Raw genomic sequence first — 15251 nt, 5'->3', positions numbered from 1 at the left:
ATTAAACTGAAAGTGACTTCCAGAAAAGAACATTCCAGCAAACAGGAAGAAACATCTATCTTGTAGAGTATTCTTTCTTTTGATCATCTGAGGAAGGGCAGGGACGCAACTGCAGAAATGCGTTAGAACAACACGTGTCGCAGTGTGGAAGGATAACCTACAGAGACAAACCCAAATCAGGTTTGACATCGTTTGAGAGAAGAACACTAACCATCGTAGCAATGTGCGTCCAAAAGCCAGCACGGTTGCTGCCGAAACCCGGGATCGAACCAGGGACCTTTAGATCTTCAGTCTAACGCTCTCCCAACTGAGCTATTTCGGCCTAAATCGCAATAATATGGCGGCCCAAACGTGCAAAACGCATCGAGATATCAGAAAATTAAACGGAAAGTGACTTTCCAGAAAAGAACATTCTAGCAAACAGGAAGAAACATCTATCTTGTAGAGTATTCTTTCTTTTGATCATCTGAGGAAGGGCAGGGATGCAAACGCAGAAATGCGTTAGCACAACACATGTGTCGCAGTCTGGAAGGATAATCTACAGAGACAACCATTGTAGCAATGTGTGTCCAAAAGCCAGCACGGTTGCTGCCGAAACCCGGGATCGAACCAGGGACCTTTAGATCTTCAGTCTAACGCTCTCCCAACTGAGCTATTTCGGCACAAAATGTCAACAATATGGCGGCCCAAACGTGCAAAACGCATCGAGATATCAGAAAATTAAACGGAAAGTGACTTTCCAGAAAAGAACATTCTAGCAAACAGGAAGAAACATCTATCTTGCAGAGTATTCTTTCTTTTGAGCATCTGAGGAAGGGCAGGGACGCAACTGCAGAAATGCGTTAGCACAACGCATGTGTCGCAGTGTGGAAGGATAACCTACAGAGACAAACCCAAATCAGGTTTGACATCGTATGAGAGAAGAACACTAACCATCGTAGCAATGTGTGTCCAAAAGCCAGCACGGTTGCTGCCGAAACCCGGGATCGAACCAGGGACCTTTAGATCTTCAGTCTAACGCTCTCCCAACTGAGCTATTTCGGCACAAAATGTCGATAATATGGCGGCCCAAACGTGCAAAACGCATCGAGATATCAGAAAATTAAACGGAAAGTGACTTTCCAGAAAAGAACATTCTAGCAAACAGGAAGAAACATCTATCTTGTAGAGTATTCTTTCTTTTGAGCATCTGAGGAAGGGCAGGGATGCAAACGCAGAAATGTGTTAGCACAACACATGTGTCGCAGTGTGGAAGGATAATCTACAGAGACAACCATCGTAGCAATGTGTGTCCAAAAGCCAGCACGGTTGCTGCCGAAACCCGGGATCGAACGAGGGACCTTTAGATCTTCAGTCTAACGCTCTCCCAACTGAGCTATTTCGGCACAAAATGTCGATAATATGGCGGCCCAAACGTGCAAAACGCATCCAGATATCAGAAAATTAAACGGAAAGTGACTTTCCAGAAAAGAACATTCTAGCAAACAGGAAGAAACATCTATCTTGTAGGGTATTCTTTCTTTTGAGCATCTGAGGAAGGGCAGGGATGCAAACGCAGAAATGCGTTAGCACAACACGTGTCGCAGTGTGGAAGGATAATCTACAGAGACAACCATCGTAGCAATGTGTGTCCAAAAGCCAGCACGGTTGCTGCCGAAACCCGGGATCGAACCAGGGACCTTTAGATCTTCAGTCTAACGCTCTCCCAACTGAGCTATTTCGGCACAAAATGTCGATAATATGGCGGCCCAAACGTGCAAAACGCATCGAGATATCAGAAAATTAAACGGAAAGTGACTTTCCAGAAAAGAACATTCTAGCAAACAGGAAGAAACATCTATCTTGTAGAGTATTCTTTCTTTTGAGCATCTGAGGAAGGGCAGGGACGCAACTGCAGAAATGCGTTAGCACAACGCATGTGTCGCAGTGTGGAAGGATAACCTACAGAGACAAACTCAAATCAGGTTTGACATCGTTTGAGAGAAGAACACTAACCATCGTAGCAATGTGTGTCCAAAAGCCAGCACGGTTGCTGCCGAAACCCGGGATCGAACCAGGGACCTTTAGATCTTCAGTCTAACGCTCTCCCAACTGAGCTATTTCGGCACAAAATGTCGATAATATGGCGGCCCAAACGTGCAAAACGCATCGAGATATCAGAAAATTAAACGGAAAGTGACTTTCCAGAAAAGAACGTTCTAGCAAACAGGAAGAAACATCTATCTTGTAGAGTATTCTTTCTTTTGAGCATCTGAGGAAGGGCAGGGATGCAAACGCAGAAATGCGTTAGCACAACGCATGTGTCGCAGTGTGGAAGGATAACCTACAGAGACAAACTCAAATCAGGTTTGACATCGTTTGAGAGAAGAACACTAACCATCGTAGCAATGTGTGTCCAAAAGCCAGCACGGTTGCTGCCGAAACCCGGGATCGAACCAGGGACCTTTAGATCTTCAGTCTAACGCTCTCCCAACTGAGCTATTTCGGCACAAAATGTCGATAATATGGCGGCCCAAACGTGCAAAACGCATCGAGATATCAGAAAATTTAACGGAAAGTGACTTTCCAGAAAAGAACATTCTAGCAAACAGGAAGAAACATCTATCTTGTAGAGTATTCTTTCTTTTGAGCATCTGAGGAAGGGCAGGGATACAAGTGCAGAAATGCGTTAGCACAACGCATGTGTCGCAGTGTGGAAGGATAATCTACAGAGACAACCATCGTAGCAATGTGTGTCCAAAAGCCAGCACGGTTGCTGCCGAAACCCGGGATCGAACCAGGGACCTTTAGATCTTCAGTCTAACGCTCTCCCAACTGAGCTATTTCGGCACAAAATGTCGATAATATGGCGGCCCAAACGTGCAAAACGCATCGAGATATCAGAAAATTAAACGGAAAGTGACTTTCCAGAAAAGAACGTTCTAGCAAACAGGAAGAAACATCTATCTTGTAGAGTATTCTTTCTTTTGAGCATCTGAGGAAGGGCAGGGATGCAAACGCAGAAATGCGTTAGCACAACGCATGTGTCGCAGTGTGGAAGGATAACCTACAGAGACAAACTCAAATCAGGTTTGACATCGTTTGAGAGAAGAACACTAACCATCGTAGCAATGTGTGTCCAAAAGCCAGCACTGTTGCTGCCGAAACCCGGGATCGAACCAGGGACCTTTAGATCTTCAGTCTAACGCTCTCCCAACTGAGCTATTTCGGCACAAAATGTCGATAATATGGCGGCCCAAACGTGCAAAAAGCATCGAGATATCAGAAAATTAAACGGAAAGTGACTTTCCAGAAAAGAACGTTCTAGCAAACAGGAAGAAACATCTATCTTGCAGAGTATTCTTTCTTTTGATCATCTGAGGAAGGGCAGGGATACAAGTGCAGAAATGCGTTAGCACAACGCATGTGTCGCAGTGTGGAAGGATAATCTACAGAGACAACCATCGTAGCAATGTGTGTCCAAAAGCCAGCACGGTTGCTGCCGAAACCCGGGATCGAACCAGGGACCTTTAGATCTTCAGTCTAACGCTCTCCCAACTGAGCTATTTCGGCACAATATAATATGGCGGCCCAAACGTGCAAAACGCATCCAGATATCAGAAAATTAAACGGAAAGTGACTTTCCAGAAAAGAACATTCTAGCAAACAGGAAGAAACATCTATCTTGTAGAGTATTCTTTCTTTTGAGCATCTGAGGAAGGGCAGGGATGCAAACGCAGAAATGCGTTAGCACAACACGTGTCGCAGTGTGGAAGGATAATCTACAGAGACAACCATCGTAGCAATGTGTGTCCAAAAGCCAGCACGGTTGCTGCCGAAACCCGGGATCGAACCAGGGACCTTTAGATCTTCAGTCTAACGCTCTCCCAACTGAGCTATTTCGGCACAAAATGTCGATAATATGGCGGCCCAAACGTGCAAAACGCATCGAGATATCAGAAAATTAAACGGAAAGTGACTTTCCAGAAAAGAACATTCTAGCAAACAGGAAGAAACATCTATCTTGTAGAGTATTCTTTCTTTTGAGCATCTGAGGAAGGGCAGGGACGCAACTGCAGAAATGCGTTAGCACAACGCATGTGTCGCAGTGTGGAAGGATAACCTACAGAGACAAACTCAAATCAGGTTTGACATCGTTTGAGAGAAGAACACTAACCATTGTAGCAATGTGTGTCCAAAAGCCAGCACGGTTGCTGCCGAAACCCGGGATCGAACCAGGGACCTTTAGATCTTCAGTCTAACGCTCTCCCAACTGAGCTATTTCGGCACAAAATGTCGATAATATGGCGGCCCAAACGTGCAAAACGCATCGAGATATCAGAAAATTAAACGGAAAGTGACTTTCCAGAAAAGAACGTTCTAGCAAACAGGAAGAAACATCTATCTTGTAGAGTATTCTTTCTTTTGAGCATCTGAGGAAGGGCAGGGATGCAAACGCAGAAATGCGTTAGCACAACGCATGTGTCGCAGTGTGGAAGGATAATCTACAGAGACAAACCCAAATCAGGTTTGACATCGTTTGAGAGAAGAACACTAACCATCGTAGCAATGTGTGTCCAAAAGCCAGCACGGTTGCTGCCGAAACCAGGGATCGAACCAGGGACCTTTAGATCTTCAGTCTAACGCTCTCCCAACTGAGCTATTTCGGCACAAAATATCAATAATATGGCAGCCCAAACGTGCAAAACGCATCGAGATATCAGAAAATTAAACGGAAAGTGACTTTCCAGAAAAGAACATTCCAGCAACCAGGAAGAAACATCTATCTTGTAGAGTATTCTTTCTTTTGAGCATCTGAGGAAGGGCAGGGATGCAACTGCAGAAATGCGTTAGCACAACGCATGTGTCGCAGTGTGGAAGGATAACCTACAGAGACAAACCCAAATCAGGTTTGACATCGTTTGAGAGAAGAACACTAACCATCGTAGCAATGTGTGTCCAAAAGCCAGCACGGTTGCTGCCGAAACCCGGGATCGAACCAGGGACCTTTAGATCTTCAGTCTAACGCTCTCCCAACTGAGCTATTTCGGCACAAAATGTCGATAATATGGCGGCCCAAACGTGCAAAACGCATCGAGATATCAGAAAATTAAACTGAAAGTGACTTCCAGAAAAGAACATTCCAGCAATCAGGAAGAAACATCTATCTTGTAGAGTATTCTTTCTTTTGAGCATCTGATGAAGGGCAGGGATGCAACTGCAGAAATGCGTTAGCACAACGCATGTGTCGCAGGATAACCTACAGAGACAAACCCAAATCAGGTTTGACATCGTTTGAGAGAAGAACACTAACCATCGTAGCAATGTGTGTCCAAAAGCCAGCACGGTTGCTGCCGAAACCCGGGATCGAACCAGGGACCTTTAGATCTTCAGTCTAACGCTCTCCCAACTGAGCTATTTCGGCACAAAATGTCGATAATATGGCGGCCCAAACGTGCAAAACGCATCGAGATATCAGAAAATTAAACGGAAAGTGACTTTCCAGAAAAGAACATTCTAGCAAACAGGAAGAAACATCTATCTTGTAGAGTATTCTTTCTTTTGAGCATCTGAGGAAGGGCAGGGATGCAAACGCAGAAATGTGTTAGCACAACACATGTGTCGCAGTGTGGAAGGATAATCTACAGAGACAACCATCGTAGCAATGTGTGTCCAAAAGCCAGCACGGTTGCTGCCGAAACCCGGGATCGAACCAGGGACCTTTAGATCTTCAGTCTAACGCTCTCCCAACTGAGCTATTTCGGCACAATATAATATGGCGGCCCAAACGTGCAAAACGCATCCAGATATCAGAAAATTAAACGGAAAGTGACTTTCCAGAAAAGAACATTCTAGCAAACAGGAAGAAACATCTATCTTGTAGAGTATTCTTTCTTTTGAGCATCTGAGGAAGGGCAGGGATGCAAACGCAGAAATGCGTTAGCACAACACGTGTCGCAGTGTGGAAGGATAATCTACAGAGACAACCATCGTAGCAATGTGTGTCCAAAAGCCAGCACGGTTGCTGCCGAAACCCGGGATCGAACCAGGGACCTTTAGATCTTCAGTCTAACGCTCTCCCAACTGAGCTATTTCGGCACAAAATGTCGATAATATGGCGGCCCAAACGTGCAAAACGCATCGAGATATCAGAAAATTAAACGGAAAGTGACTTTCCAGAAAAGAACATTCTAGCAAACAGGAAGAAACATCTATCTTGTAGAGTATTCTTTCTTTTGAGCATCTGATGAAGGGCAGGGATGCAACTGCAGAAATGCGTTAGCACAACGCATGTGTCGCAGGATAACCTACAGAGACAAACCCAAATCAGGTTTGACATCGTTTGAGAGAAGAACACTAACCATCGTAGCAATGTGTGTCCAAAAGCCAGCACGGTTGCTGCCGAAACCCGGGATCGAACCAGGGACCTTTAGATCTTCAGTCTAACGCTCTCCCAACTGAGCTATTTCGGCACAAAATGTCGATAATATGGCGGCCCAAACGTGCAAAACGCATCGAGATATCAGAAAATTAAACGGAAAGTGACTTTCCAGAAAAGAACATTCTAGCAAACAGGAAGAAACATCTATCTTGTAGAGTATTCTTTCTTTTGAGCATCTGAGGAAGGGCAGGGATGCAAACGCAGAAATGTGTTAGCACAACACATGTGTCGCAGTGTGGAAGGATAATCTACAGAGACAACCATCGTAGCAATGTGTGTCCAAAAGCCAGCACGGTTGCTGCCGAAACCCGGGATCGAACCAGGGACCTTTAGATCTTCAGTCTAACGCTCTCCCAACTGAGCTATTTCGGCACAATATAATATGGCGGCCCAAACGTGCAAAACGCATCCAGATATCAGAAAATTAAACGGAAAGTGACTTTCCAGAAAAGAACATTCTAGCAAACAGGAAGAAACATCTATCTTGTAGAGTATTCTTTCTTTTGAGCATCTGAGGAAGGGCAGGGATGCAAACGCAGAAATGCGTTAGCACAACACGTGTCGCAGTGTGGAAGGATAATCTACAGAGACAACCATCGTAGCAATGTGTGTCCAAAAGCCAGCACGGTTGCTGCCGAAACCCGGGATCGAACCAGGGACCTTTAGATCTTCAGTCTAACGCTCTCCCAACTGAGCTATTTCGGCACAAAATGTCAATAATATGGCGGCCCAAACGTGCAAAACGCATCGAGATATCAGAAAATTAAACGGAAAGTGACTTTCCAGAAAAGAACATTCTAGCAAACAGGAAGAAACATCTATCTTGTAGAGTATTCTTTCTTTTGAGCATCTGAGGAAGGGCAGGGACGCAACTGCAGAAATGCGTTAGCACAACGCATGTGTCGCAGTGTGGAAGGATAACCTACAGAGACAAACTCAAATCAGGTTTGACATCGTTTGAGAGAAGAACACTAACCATCGTAGCAATGTGTGTCCAAAAGCCAGCACGGTTGCTGCCGAAACCCGGGATCGAACCAGGGACCTTTAGATCTTCAGTCTAACGCTCTCCCAACTGAGCTATTTCGGCACAAAATGTCGATAATATGGCGGCCCAAACGTGCAAAACGCATCGAGATATCAGAAAATTAAACGGAAAGTGACTTTCCAGAAAAGAACATTCTAGCAAACAGGAAGAAACATCTATCTTGTAGAGTATTCTTTCTTTTGAGCATCTGAGGAAGGGCAGGGATGCAAACGCAGAAATGTGTTAGCACAACACATGTGTCGCAGTGTGGAAGGATAATCTACAGAGACAACCATCGTAGCAATGTGTGTCCAAAAGCCAGCACGGTTGCTGCCGAAACCCGGGATCGAACCAGGGACCTTTAGATCTTCAGTCTAACGCTCTCCCAACTGAGCTATTTCGGCACAATATAATATGGCGGCCCAAACGTGCAAAACGCATCCAGATATCAGAAAATTAAACGGAAAGTGACTTTCCAGAAAAGAACATTCTAGCAAACAGGAAGAAACATCTATCTTGTAGAGTATTCTTTCTTTTGAGCATCTGAGGAAGGGCAGGGATGCAAACGCAGAAATGCGTTAGCACAACACGTGTCGCAGTGTGGAAGGATAATCTACAGAGACAACCATCGTAGCAATGTGTGTCCAAAAGCCAGCACGGTTGCTGCCGAAACCCGGGATCGAACCAGGGACCTTTAGATCTTCAGTCTAACGCTCTCCCAACTGAGCTATTTCGGCACAAAATGTCAATAATATGGCGGCCCAAACGTGCAAAACGCATCGAGATATCAGAAAATTAAACGGAAAGTGACTTTCCAGAAAAGAACATTCTAGCAAACAGGAAGAAACATCTATCTTGTAGAGTATTCTTTCTTTTGAGCATCTGAGGAAGGGCAGGGACGCAACTGCAGAAATGCGTTAGCACAACGCATGTGTCGCAGTGTGGAAGGATAACCTACAGAGACAAACTCAAATCAGGTTTGACATCGTTTGAGAGAAGAACACTAACCATCGTAGCAATGTGTGTCCAAAAGCCAGCACGGTTGCTGCCGAAACCCGGGATCGAACCAGGGACCTTTAGATCTTCAGTCTAACGCTCTCCCAACTGAGCTATTTCGGCACAAAATGTCGATAATATGGCGGCCCAAACGTGCAAAACGCATCGAGATATCAGAAAATTAAACGGAAAGTGACTTTCCAGAAAAGAACGTTCTAGCAAACAGGAAGAAACATCTATCTTGTAGAGTATTCTTTCTTTTGAGCATCTGAGGAAGGGCAGGGATGCAAACGCAGAAATGCGTTAGCACAACGCATGTGTCGCAGTGTGGAAGGATAACCTACAGAGACAAACTCAAATCAGGTTTGACATCGTTTGAGAGAAGAACACTAACCATCGTAGCAATGTGTGTCCAAAAGCCAGCACTGTTGCTGCCGAAACCCGGGATCGAACCAGGGACCTTTAGATCTTCAGTCTAACGCTCTCCCAACTGAGCTATTTCGGCACAAAATGTCGATAATATGGCGGCCCAAACGTGCAAAAAGCATCGAGATATCAGAAAATTAAACGGAAAGTGACTTTCCAGAAAAGAACGTTCTAGCAAACAGGAAGAAACATCTATCTTGTAGAGTATTCTTTCTTTTGAGCATCTGAGGAAGGGCAGGGATACAAGTGCAGAAATGCGTTAGCACAACGCATGTGTCGCAGTGTGGAAGGATAATCTACAGAGACAACCATCGTAGCAATGTGTGTCCAAAAGCCAGCACGGTTGCTGCCGAAACCCGGGATCGAACCAGGGACCTTTAGATCTTCAGTCTAACGCTCTCCCAACTGAGCTATTTCGGCACAAAATATCAATAATATGGCGGCCCAAACGTGCAAAACGCATCGAGATATCAGAAAATTAAAAGGAAAGTGACTTTCCAGAAAAGAACATTCCAGCAACCAGGAAGAAACTTCTATCTTGTAGAGTATTCTTTCTTTTGAGCATCTGAGGAAGGGCAGGGACGCAACTGCAGAAATGCGTTAGCACAACGCATGTGTCGCAGTGTGGAAGGATAACCTACAGAGACAAACCCAAATCAGGTTTGACATCGTTCGAGAGAAGAACACTAACCATCGTAGCAATGTGTGTCCAAAAGCCAGCACGGTTGCTGCCGAAACCCGGGATCGAACCAGGGACCTTTAGATCTTCAGTCTAACGCTCTCCCAACTGAGCTATTTCGGCACAAAATGTCGATAATATGGCAGCCCAAACGTGCAAAACGCATCGAGATATCAGAAAATTAAACTGAAAGTGACTTCCAGAAAGGAACATTCCAGCAATCAGGAAGAAACATCTATCTTGTAGAGTATTCTTTCTTTTGAGCATCTGATGAAGGGCAGGGATGCAACTGCAGAAATGCGTTAGCACAACGCATGTGTCGCAGGATAACCTACAGAGGCAAACCCAAATCAGGTTTGACATCGTTTGAGAGAAGAACACTAACCATCGTAGCAATGTGTGTCCAAAAGCCAGCACGGTTGCTGCCGAAACCCGGGATCGAACCAGGGACCTTTAGATCTTCAGTCTAACGCTCTCCCAACTGAGCTATTTCGGCACAAAATGTCGATAATATGGCGGCCCAAACGTGCAAAACGCATCGAGATATCAGAAAATTAAACGGAAAGTGACTTTCCAGAAAAGAACATTCTAGCAAACAGGAAGAAACATCTATCTTGTAGAGTATTCTTTCTTTTGAGCATCTGAGGAAGGGCAGGGATACAAGTGCAGAAATGCGTTAGCACAACGCATGTGTCGCAGTGTGGAAGGATAATCTACAGAGACAACCATCGTAGCAATGTGTGTCCAAAAGCCAGCACGGTTGCTGCCGAAACCCGGGATCGAACCAGGGACCTTTAGATCTTCAGTCTAACGCTCTCCCAACTGAGCTATTTCGGCACAAAATGTCGATAATATGGCGGCCCAAACGTGCAAAACGCATCGAGATATCAGAAAATTAAACGGAAAGTGACTTTCCAGAAAAGAACATTCTAGCAAACAGGAAGAAACATCTATCTTGTAGAGTATTCTTTCTTTTGAGCATCTGAGGAAGGGCAGGGATACAAGTGCAGAAATGCGTTAGCACAACGCATGTGTCGCAGTGTGGAAGGATAATCTACAGAGACAACCATCGTAGCAATGTGTGTCCAAAAGCCAGCACGGTTGCTGCCGAAACCCGGGATCGAACCAGGGACCTTTAGATCTTCAGTCTAACGCTCTCCCAACTGAGCTATTTCGGCACAAAATGTCGATAATATGGCAGCCCAAACGTGCAAAACGCATCGAGATATCAGAAAATTAAACTGAAAGTGACTTCCAGAAAAGAACATTCCAGCAATCAGGAAGAAACATCTATCTTGTAGAGTATTCTTTCTTTTGAGCATCTGAGGAAGGGCAGGGATGCAAACGCAGAAATGTGTTAGCACAACACATGTGTCGCAGTGTGGAAGGATAATCTACAGAGACAACCATCGTAGCAATGTGTGTCCAAAAGCCAGCACGGTTGCTGCCGAAACCCGGGATCGAACCAGGGACCTTTAGATCTTCAGTCTAACGCTCTCCCAACTGAGCTATTTCGGCACAATATAATATGGCGGCCCAAACGTGCAAAACGCATCCAGATATCAGAAAATTAAACGGAAAGTGACTTTCCAGAAAAGAACATTCTAGCAAACAGGAAGAAACATCTATCTTGTAGAGTATTCTTTCTTTTGAGCATCTGAGGAAGGGCAGGGATGCAAACGCAGAAATGCGTTAGCACAACACGTGTCGCAGTGTGGAAGGATAATCTACAGAGACAACCATCGTAGCAATGTGTGTCCAAAAGCCAGCACGGTTGCTGCCGAAACCCGGGATCGAACCAGGGACCTTTAGATCTTCAGTCTAACGCTCTCCCAACTGAGCTATTTCGGCACAAAATGTCGATAATATGGCGGCCCAAACGTGCAAAACGCATCGAGATATCAGAAAATTAAACGGAAAGTGACTTTCCAGAAAAGAACATTCTAGCAAACAGGAAGAAACATCTATCTTGTAGAGTATTCTTTCTTTTGAGCATCTGAGGAAGGGCAGGGACGCAACTGCAGAAATGCGTTAGCACAACGCATGTGTCGCAGTGTGGAAGGATAACCTACAGAGACAAACTCAAATCAGGTTTGACATCGTTTGAGAGAAGAACACTAACCATCGTAGCAATGTGTGTCCAAAAGCCAGCACGGTTGCTGCCGAAACCCGGGATCGAACCAGGGACCTTTAGATCTTCAGTCTAACGCTCTCCCAACTGAGCTATTTCGGCACAAAATGTCGATAATATGGCGGCCCAAACGTGCAAAACGCATCGAGATATCAGAAAATTAAACGGAAAGTGACTTTCCAGAAAAGAACGTTCTAGCAAACAGGAAGAAACATCTATCTTGTAGAGTATTCTTTCTTTTGAGCATCTGAGGAAGGGCAGGGATGCAAACGCAGAAATGCGTTAGCACAACGCATGTGTCGCAGTGTGGAAGGATAACCTACAGAGACAAACTCAAATCAGGTTTGACATCGTTTGAGAGAAGAACACTAACCATCGTAGCAATGTGTGTCCAAAAGCCAGCACTGTTGCTGCCGAAACCCGGGATCGAACCAGGGACCTTTAGATCTTCAGTCTAACGCTCTCCCAACTGAGCTATTTCGGCACAAAATGTCGATAATATGGCGGCCCAAACGTGCAAAAAGCATCGAGATATCAGAAAATTAAACGGAAAGTGACTTTCCAGAAAAGAACGTTCTAGCAAACAGGAAGAAACATCTATCTTGTAGAGTATTCTTTCTTTTGAGCATCTGAGGAAGGGCAGGGATACAAGTGCAGAAATGCGTTAGCACAACGCATGTGTCGCAGTGTGGAAGGATAATCTACAGAGACAACCATCGTAGCAATGTGTGTCCAAAAGACAGCACGGTTGCTGCCGAAACCCGGGATCGAACCAGGGACCTTTAGATCTTCAGTCTAACGCTCTCCCAACTGAGCTATTTCGGCACAAAATATCAATAATATGGCGGCCCAAACGTGCAAAACGCATCGAGATATCAGAAAATTAAAAGGAAAGTGACTTTCCAGAAAAGAACATTCCAGCAACCAGGAAGAAACTTCTATCTTGTAGAGTATTCTTTCTTTTGAGCATCTGAGGAAGGGCAGGGACGCAACTGCAGAAATGCGTTAGCACAACGCATGTGTCGCAGTGTGGAAGGATAACCTACAGAGACAAACCCAAATCAGGTTTGACATCGTTTGAGAGAAGAACACTAACCATCGTAGCAATGTGTGTCCAAAAGCCAGCACGGTTGCTGCCGAAACCCGGGATCGAACCAGGGACCTTTAGATCTTCAGTCTAACGCTCTCCCAACTGAGCTATTTCGGCACAAAATGTCGATAATATGGCAGCCCAAACGTGCAAAACGCATCGAGATATCAGAAAATTAAACTGAAAGTGACTTCCAGAAAAGAACATTCCAGCAATCAGGAAGAAACATCTATCTTGTAGAGTATTCTTTCTTTTGAGCATCTGATGAAGGGCAGGGATGCAACTGCAGAAATGCGTTAGCACAACGCATGTGTCGCAGGATAACCTACAGAGACAAACCCAAATCAGGTTTGACATCGTTTGAGAGAAGAACACTAACCATCGTAGCAATGTGTGTCCAAAAGCCAGCACGGTTGCTGCCGAAACCCGGGATCGAACCAGGGACCTTTAGATCTTCAGTCTAACGCTCTCCCAACTGAGCTATTTCGGCACAAAATGTCGATAATATGGCGGCCCAAACGTGCAAAACGCATCGAGATATCAGAAAATTAAACGGAAAGTGACTTCCAGAAAAGAACATTCCAGCAATCAGGAAGAAACATCTATCTTGTAGAGTATTCTTTCTTTTGAGCATCTGATGAAGGGCAGGGATGCAACTGCAGAAATGCGTTAGCACAACGCATGTGTCGCAGGATAACCTACAGAGACAAACCCAAATCAGGTTTGACATCGTTTGAGAGAAGAACACTAACCATCGTAGCAATGTGTGTCCAAAAGCCAGCACGGTTGCTGCCAAAACCCGGGATCGAACCAGGGACCTTTAGATCTTCAGTCTAACGCTCTCCCAACTGAGCTATTTCGGCACAAAATGTTGATAATATGGCGGCCCAAACGTGCAAAACGCATCGAGATATCAGAAAATTAAACGGAAAGTGACTTTCCAGAAAAGAACATTCTAGCAAACAGGAAGAAACATCTATCTTGTAGAGTATTCTTTCTTTTGAGCATCTGAGGAAGGGCAGGGATACAAGTGCAGAAATGCGTTAGCACAACGCATGTGTCGCAGTGTGGAAGGATAATCTACAGAGACAACCATCGTAGCAATGTGTGTCCAAAAGCCAGCACGGTTGCTGCCGAAACCCGGGATCGAACCAGGGACCTTTAGATCTTCAGTCTAACGCTCTCCCAACTGAGCTATTTCGGCACAAAATATCAATAATATGGCAGCCCAAACGTGCAAAACGCATCGAGATATCAGAAAATTAAACGGAAAGTGACTTTCCAGAAAAGAACATTCCAGCAACCAGGAAGAAACATCTATCTTGTAGAGTATTCTTTCTTTTGAGCATCTGAGGAAGGGCAGGGATGCAACTGCAGAAATGCGTTAGCACAACGCATGTGTCGCAGGATAACCTACAGAGACAAACCCAAATCAGGTTTGACATCGTTTGAGAGAAGAACACTAACCATCGTAGCAATGTGTGTCCAAAAGCCAGCACGGTTGCTGCCGAAACCCGGGATCGAACCAGGGACCTTTAGATCTTCAGTCTAACGCTCTCCCAACTGAGCTATTTCGGCACAAAATGTTGATAATATGGCGGCCCAAACGTGCAAAACGCATCGAGATATCAGAAAATTAAACGGAAAGTGACTTTCCAGAAAAGAACATTCTAGCAAACAGGAAGAAACATCTATCTTGTAGAGTATTCTTTCTTTTGAGCATCTGAGGAAGGGCAGGGATACAAGTGCAGAAATGCGTTAGCACAACGCATGTGTCGCAGTGTGGAAGGATAATCTGCAGAGACAACCATCGTAGCAATGTGTGTCCAAAAGCCAGCACGGTTGCTGCCGAAACCCGGGATCGAACCAGGGACCTTTAGATCTTCAGTCTAACGCTCTCCCAACTGAGCTATTTCGGCCTAAATTGCAATAATATGGCGGCCCAAACGTGCAAAACGCATCGAGATATCAGAAAATTAAACGGAAAGTGACTTTCCAGAAAAGAACATTCCAGCAACCAGGAAGAAACATCTATCTTGTAGAGTATTCTTTCTTTTGAGCATCTGAGGAAGGGCAGGGATGCAACTGCAGAAATGCGTTAGCACAACGCATGTGTCGCAGAATAACCTACAGAGACAAACCCAAATCAGGTTTGACATCGTTTGAGAGAAGAACACTAATCATCGTAGCAATGTGTGTCCAAAAGCCAGCACGGTTGCTGCCGAAACCCGGGATCGAACCAGGGACCTTTAGATCTTCAGTCTAACGCTCTCCCAACTGAGCTATTTCGGCACAAAATGTCGATAATATGGCGGCCCAAACGTGCAAAACGCATCGAGATATCAGAAAATTAAACGGAAAGTGACTTTCCAGAAAAGAACATTCTAGCAAACAGGAAGAAACATCTATCTTGTAGAGTATTCTTTCTTTTGAGCATCTGAGGAAGGGCAGGGATACAAGTGCAGAAATGCGTTAGCACAACGC

At 44.9% G+C, this 15251-nt stretch overlaps 1 protein-coding gene and 42 non-coding genes across 43 annotated transcripts in view; all 43 read right to left on the bottom strand.

The window, feature by feature from the left end:
• The window catches only part of mfsd4aa (major facilitator superfamily domain containing 4Aa), a 41629-nt gene that overhangs the window by 7437 nt on the left and 18941 nt on the right, over positions 1-15251 (bottom strand). The window lies entirely within an intron of this gene.
• trnaf-gaa (transfer RNA phenylalanine (anticodon GAA)) lies at positions 250-322 on the bottom strand. The gene has a single exon. It is a non-coding gene; the product is annotated as a tRNA-Phe (tRNA).
• Positions 590-662, bottom strand: trnaf-gaa (transfer RNA phenylalanine (anticodon GAA)). The gene has a single exon. It is a non-coding gene; the product is annotated as a tRNA-Phe (tRNA).
• trnaf-gaa (transfer RNA phenylalanine (anticodon GAA)) lies at positions 972-1044 on the bottom strand. Its single transcript has one exon. It is a non-coding gene; the product is annotated as a tRNA-Phe (tRNA).
• trnaf-gaa (transfer RNA phenylalanine (anticodon GAA)) lies at positions 1313-1385 on the bottom strand. Its single transcript has one exon. It is a non-coding gene; the product is annotated as a tRNA-Phe (tRNA).
• Positions 1652-1724, bottom strand: trnaf-gaa (transfer RNA phenylalanine (anticodon GAA)). The gene has a single exon. It is a non-coding gene; the product is annotated as a tRNA-Phe (tRNA).
• On the bottom strand, positions 2034-2106 carry trnaf-gaa (transfer RNA phenylalanine (anticodon GAA)). The gene has a single exon. It is a non-coding gene; the product is annotated as a tRNA-Phe (tRNA).
• On the bottom strand, positions 2416-2488 carry trnaf-gaa (transfer RNA phenylalanine (anticodon GAA)). The gene has a single exon. It is a non-coding gene; the product is annotated as a tRNA-Phe (tRNA).
• Positions 2757-2829, bottom strand: trnaf-gaa (transfer RNA phenylalanine (anticodon GAA)). Its single transcript has one exon. It is a non-coding gene; the product is annotated as a tRNA-Phe (tRNA).
• On the bottom strand, positions 3139-3211 carry trnaf-gaa (transfer RNA phenylalanine (anticodon GAA)). Its single transcript has one exon. It is a non-coding gene; the product is annotated as a tRNA-Phe (tRNA).
• trnaf-gaa (transfer RNA phenylalanine (anticodon GAA)) lies at positions 3480-3552 on the bottom strand. The gene has a single exon. It is a non-coding gene; the product is annotated as a tRNA-Phe (tRNA).
• trnaf-gaa (transfer RNA phenylalanine (anticodon GAA)) lies at positions 3813-3885 on the bottom strand. Its single transcript has one exon. It is a non-coding gene; the product is annotated as a tRNA-Phe (tRNA).
• Positions 4195-4267, bottom strand: trnaf-gaa (transfer RNA phenylalanine (anticodon GAA)). The gene has a single exon. It is a non-coding gene; the product is annotated as a tRNA-Phe (tRNA).
• Positions 4577-4649, bottom strand: trnaf-gaa (transfer RNA phenylalanine (anticodon GAA)). Its single transcript has one exon. It is a non-coding gene; the product is annotated as a tRNA-Phe (tRNA).
• On the bottom strand, positions 4959-5031 carry trnaf-gaa (transfer RNA phenylalanine (anticodon GAA)). Its single transcript has one exon. It is a non-coding gene; the product is annotated as a tRNA-Phe (tRNA).
• On the bottom strand, positions 5332-5404 carry trnaf-gaa (transfer RNA phenylalanine (anticodon GAA)). Its single transcript has one exon. It is a non-coding gene; the product is annotated as a tRNA-Phe (tRNA).
• On the bottom strand, positions 5673-5745 carry trnaf-gaa (transfer RNA phenylalanine (anticodon GAA)). Its single transcript has one exon. It is a non-coding gene; the product is annotated as a tRNA-Phe (tRNA).
• trnaf-gaa (transfer RNA phenylalanine (anticodon GAA)) lies at positions 6006-6078 on the bottom strand. The gene has a single exon. It is a non-coding gene; the product is annotated as a tRNA-Phe (tRNA).
• Positions 6380-6452, bottom strand: trnaf-gaa (transfer RNA phenylalanine (anticodon GAA)). The gene has a single exon. It is a non-coding gene; the product is annotated as a tRNA-Phe (tRNA).
• On the bottom strand, positions 6721-6793 carry trnaf-gaa (transfer RNA phenylalanine (anticodon GAA)). Its single transcript has one exon. It is a non-coding gene; the product is annotated as a tRNA-Phe (tRNA).
• trnaf-gaa (transfer RNA phenylalanine (anticodon GAA)) lies at positions 7054-7126 on the bottom strand. The gene has a single exon. It is a non-coding gene; the product is annotated as a tRNA-Phe (tRNA).
• trnaf-gaa (transfer RNA phenylalanine (anticodon GAA)) lies at positions 7436-7508 on the bottom strand. The gene has a single exon. It is a non-coding gene; the product is annotated as a tRNA-Phe (tRNA).
• trnaf-gaa (transfer RNA phenylalanine (anticodon GAA)) lies at positions 7777-7849 on the bottom strand. Its single transcript has one exon. It is a non-coding gene; the product is annotated as a tRNA-Phe (tRNA).
• trnaf-gaa (transfer RNA phenylalanine (anticodon GAA)) lies at positions 8110-8182 on the bottom strand. Its single transcript has one exon. It is a non-coding gene; the product is annotated as a tRNA-Phe (tRNA).
• trnaf-gaa (transfer RNA phenylalanine (anticodon GAA)) lies at positions 8492-8564 on the bottom strand. Its single transcript has one exon. It is a non-coding gene; the product is annotated as a tRNA-Phe (tRNA).
• trnaf-gaa (transfer RNA phenylalanine (anticodon GAA)) lies at positions 8874-8946 on the bottom strand. The gene has a single exon. It is a non-coding gene; the product is annotated as a tRNA-Phe (tRNA).
• trnaf-gaa (transfer RNA phenylalanine (anticodon GAA)) lies at positions 9215-9287 on the bottom strand. Its single transcript has one exon. It is a non-coding gene; the product is annotated as a tRNA-Phe (tRNA).
• On the bottom strand, positions 9597-9669 carry trnaf-gaa (transfer RNA phenylalanine (anticodon GAA)). Its single transcript has one exon. It is a non-coding gene; the product is annotated as a tRNA-Phe (tRNA).
• On the bottom strand, positions 9970-10042 carry trnaf-gaa (transfer RNA phenylalanine (anticodon GAA)). Its single transcript has one exon. It is a non-coding gene; the product is annotated as a tRNA-Phe (tRNA).
• Positions 10311-10383, bottom strand: trnaf-gaa (transfer RNA phenylalanine (anticodon GAA)). The gene has a single exon. It is a non-coding gene; the product is annotated as a tRNA-Phe (tRNA).
• Positions 10652-10724, bottom strand: trnaf-gaa (transfer RNA phenylalanine (anticodon GAA)). Its single transcript has one exon. It is a non-coding gene; the product is annotated as a tRNA-Phe (tRNA).
• trnaf-gaa (transfer RNA phenylalanine (anticodon GAA)) lies at positions 10992-11064 on the bottom strand. Its single transcript has one exon. It is a non-coding gene; the product is annotated as a tRNA-Phe (tRNA).
• trnaf-gaa (transfer RNA phenylalanine (anticodon GAA)) lies at positions 11325-11397 on the bottom strand. The gene has a single exon. It is a non-coding gene; the product is annotated as a tRNA-Phe (tRNA).
• On the bottom strand, positions 11707-11779 carry trnaf-gaa (transfer RNA phenylalanine (anticodon GAA)). Its single transcript has one exon. It is a non-coding gene; the product is annotated as a tRNA-Phe (tRNA).
• Positions 12089-12161, bottom strand: trnaf-gaa (transfer RNA phenylalanine (anticodon GAA)). The gene has a single exon. It is a non-coding gene; the product is annotated as a tRNA-Phe (tRNA).
• On the bottom strand, positions 12430-12502 carry trnaf-gaa (transfer RNA phenylalanine (anticodon GAA)). Its single transcript has one exon. It is a non-coding gene; the product is annotated as a tRNA-Phe (tRNA).
• On the bottom strand, positions 12812-12884 carry trnaf-gaa (transfer RNA phenylalanine (anticodon GAA)). The gene has a single exon. It is a non-coding gene; the product is annotated as a tRNA-Phe (tRNA).
• trnaf-gaa (transfer RNA phenylalanine (anticodon GAA)) lies at positions 13185-13257 on the bottom strand. Its single transcript has one exon. It is a non-coding gene; the product is annotated as a tRNA-Phe (tRNA).
• Positions 13558-13630, bottom strand: trnaf-gaa (transfer RNA phenylalanine (anticodon GAA)). The gene has a single exon. It is a non-coding gene; the product is annotated as a tRNA-Phe (tRNA).
• Positions 13899-13971, bottom strand: trnaf-gaa (transfer RNA phenylalanine (anticodon GAA)). Its single transcript has one exon. It is a non-coding gene; the product is annotated as a tRNA-Phe (tRNA).
• trnaf-gaa (transfer RNA phenylalanine (anticodon GAA)) lies at positions 14273-14345 on the bottom strand. The gene has a single exon. It is a non-coding gene; the product is annotated as a tRNA-Phe (tRNA).
• On the bottom strand, positions 14614-14686 carry trnaf-gaa (transfer RNA phenylalanine (anticodon GAA)). Its single transcript has one exon. It is a non-coding gene; the product is annotated as a tRNA-Phe (tRNA).
• On the bottom strand, positions 14987-15059 carry trnaf-gaa (transfer RNA phenylalanine (anticodon GAA)). The gene has a single exon. It is a non-coding gene; the product is annotated as a tRNA-Phe (tRNA).

The sequence above is a fragment of the Thunnus thynnus genome, chromosome 4 (genome assembly GCF_963924715.1).
Source record: "Thunnus thynnus chromosome 4, fThuThy2.1, whole genome shotgun sequence".
Classification (NCBI taxonomy): domain Eukaryota; kingdom Metazoa; phylum Chordata; class Actinopteri; order Scombriformes; family Scombridae; genus Thunnus; species Thunnus thynnus.
This window is presented reverse-complemented; position numbering and strand designations above follow the sequence as displayed.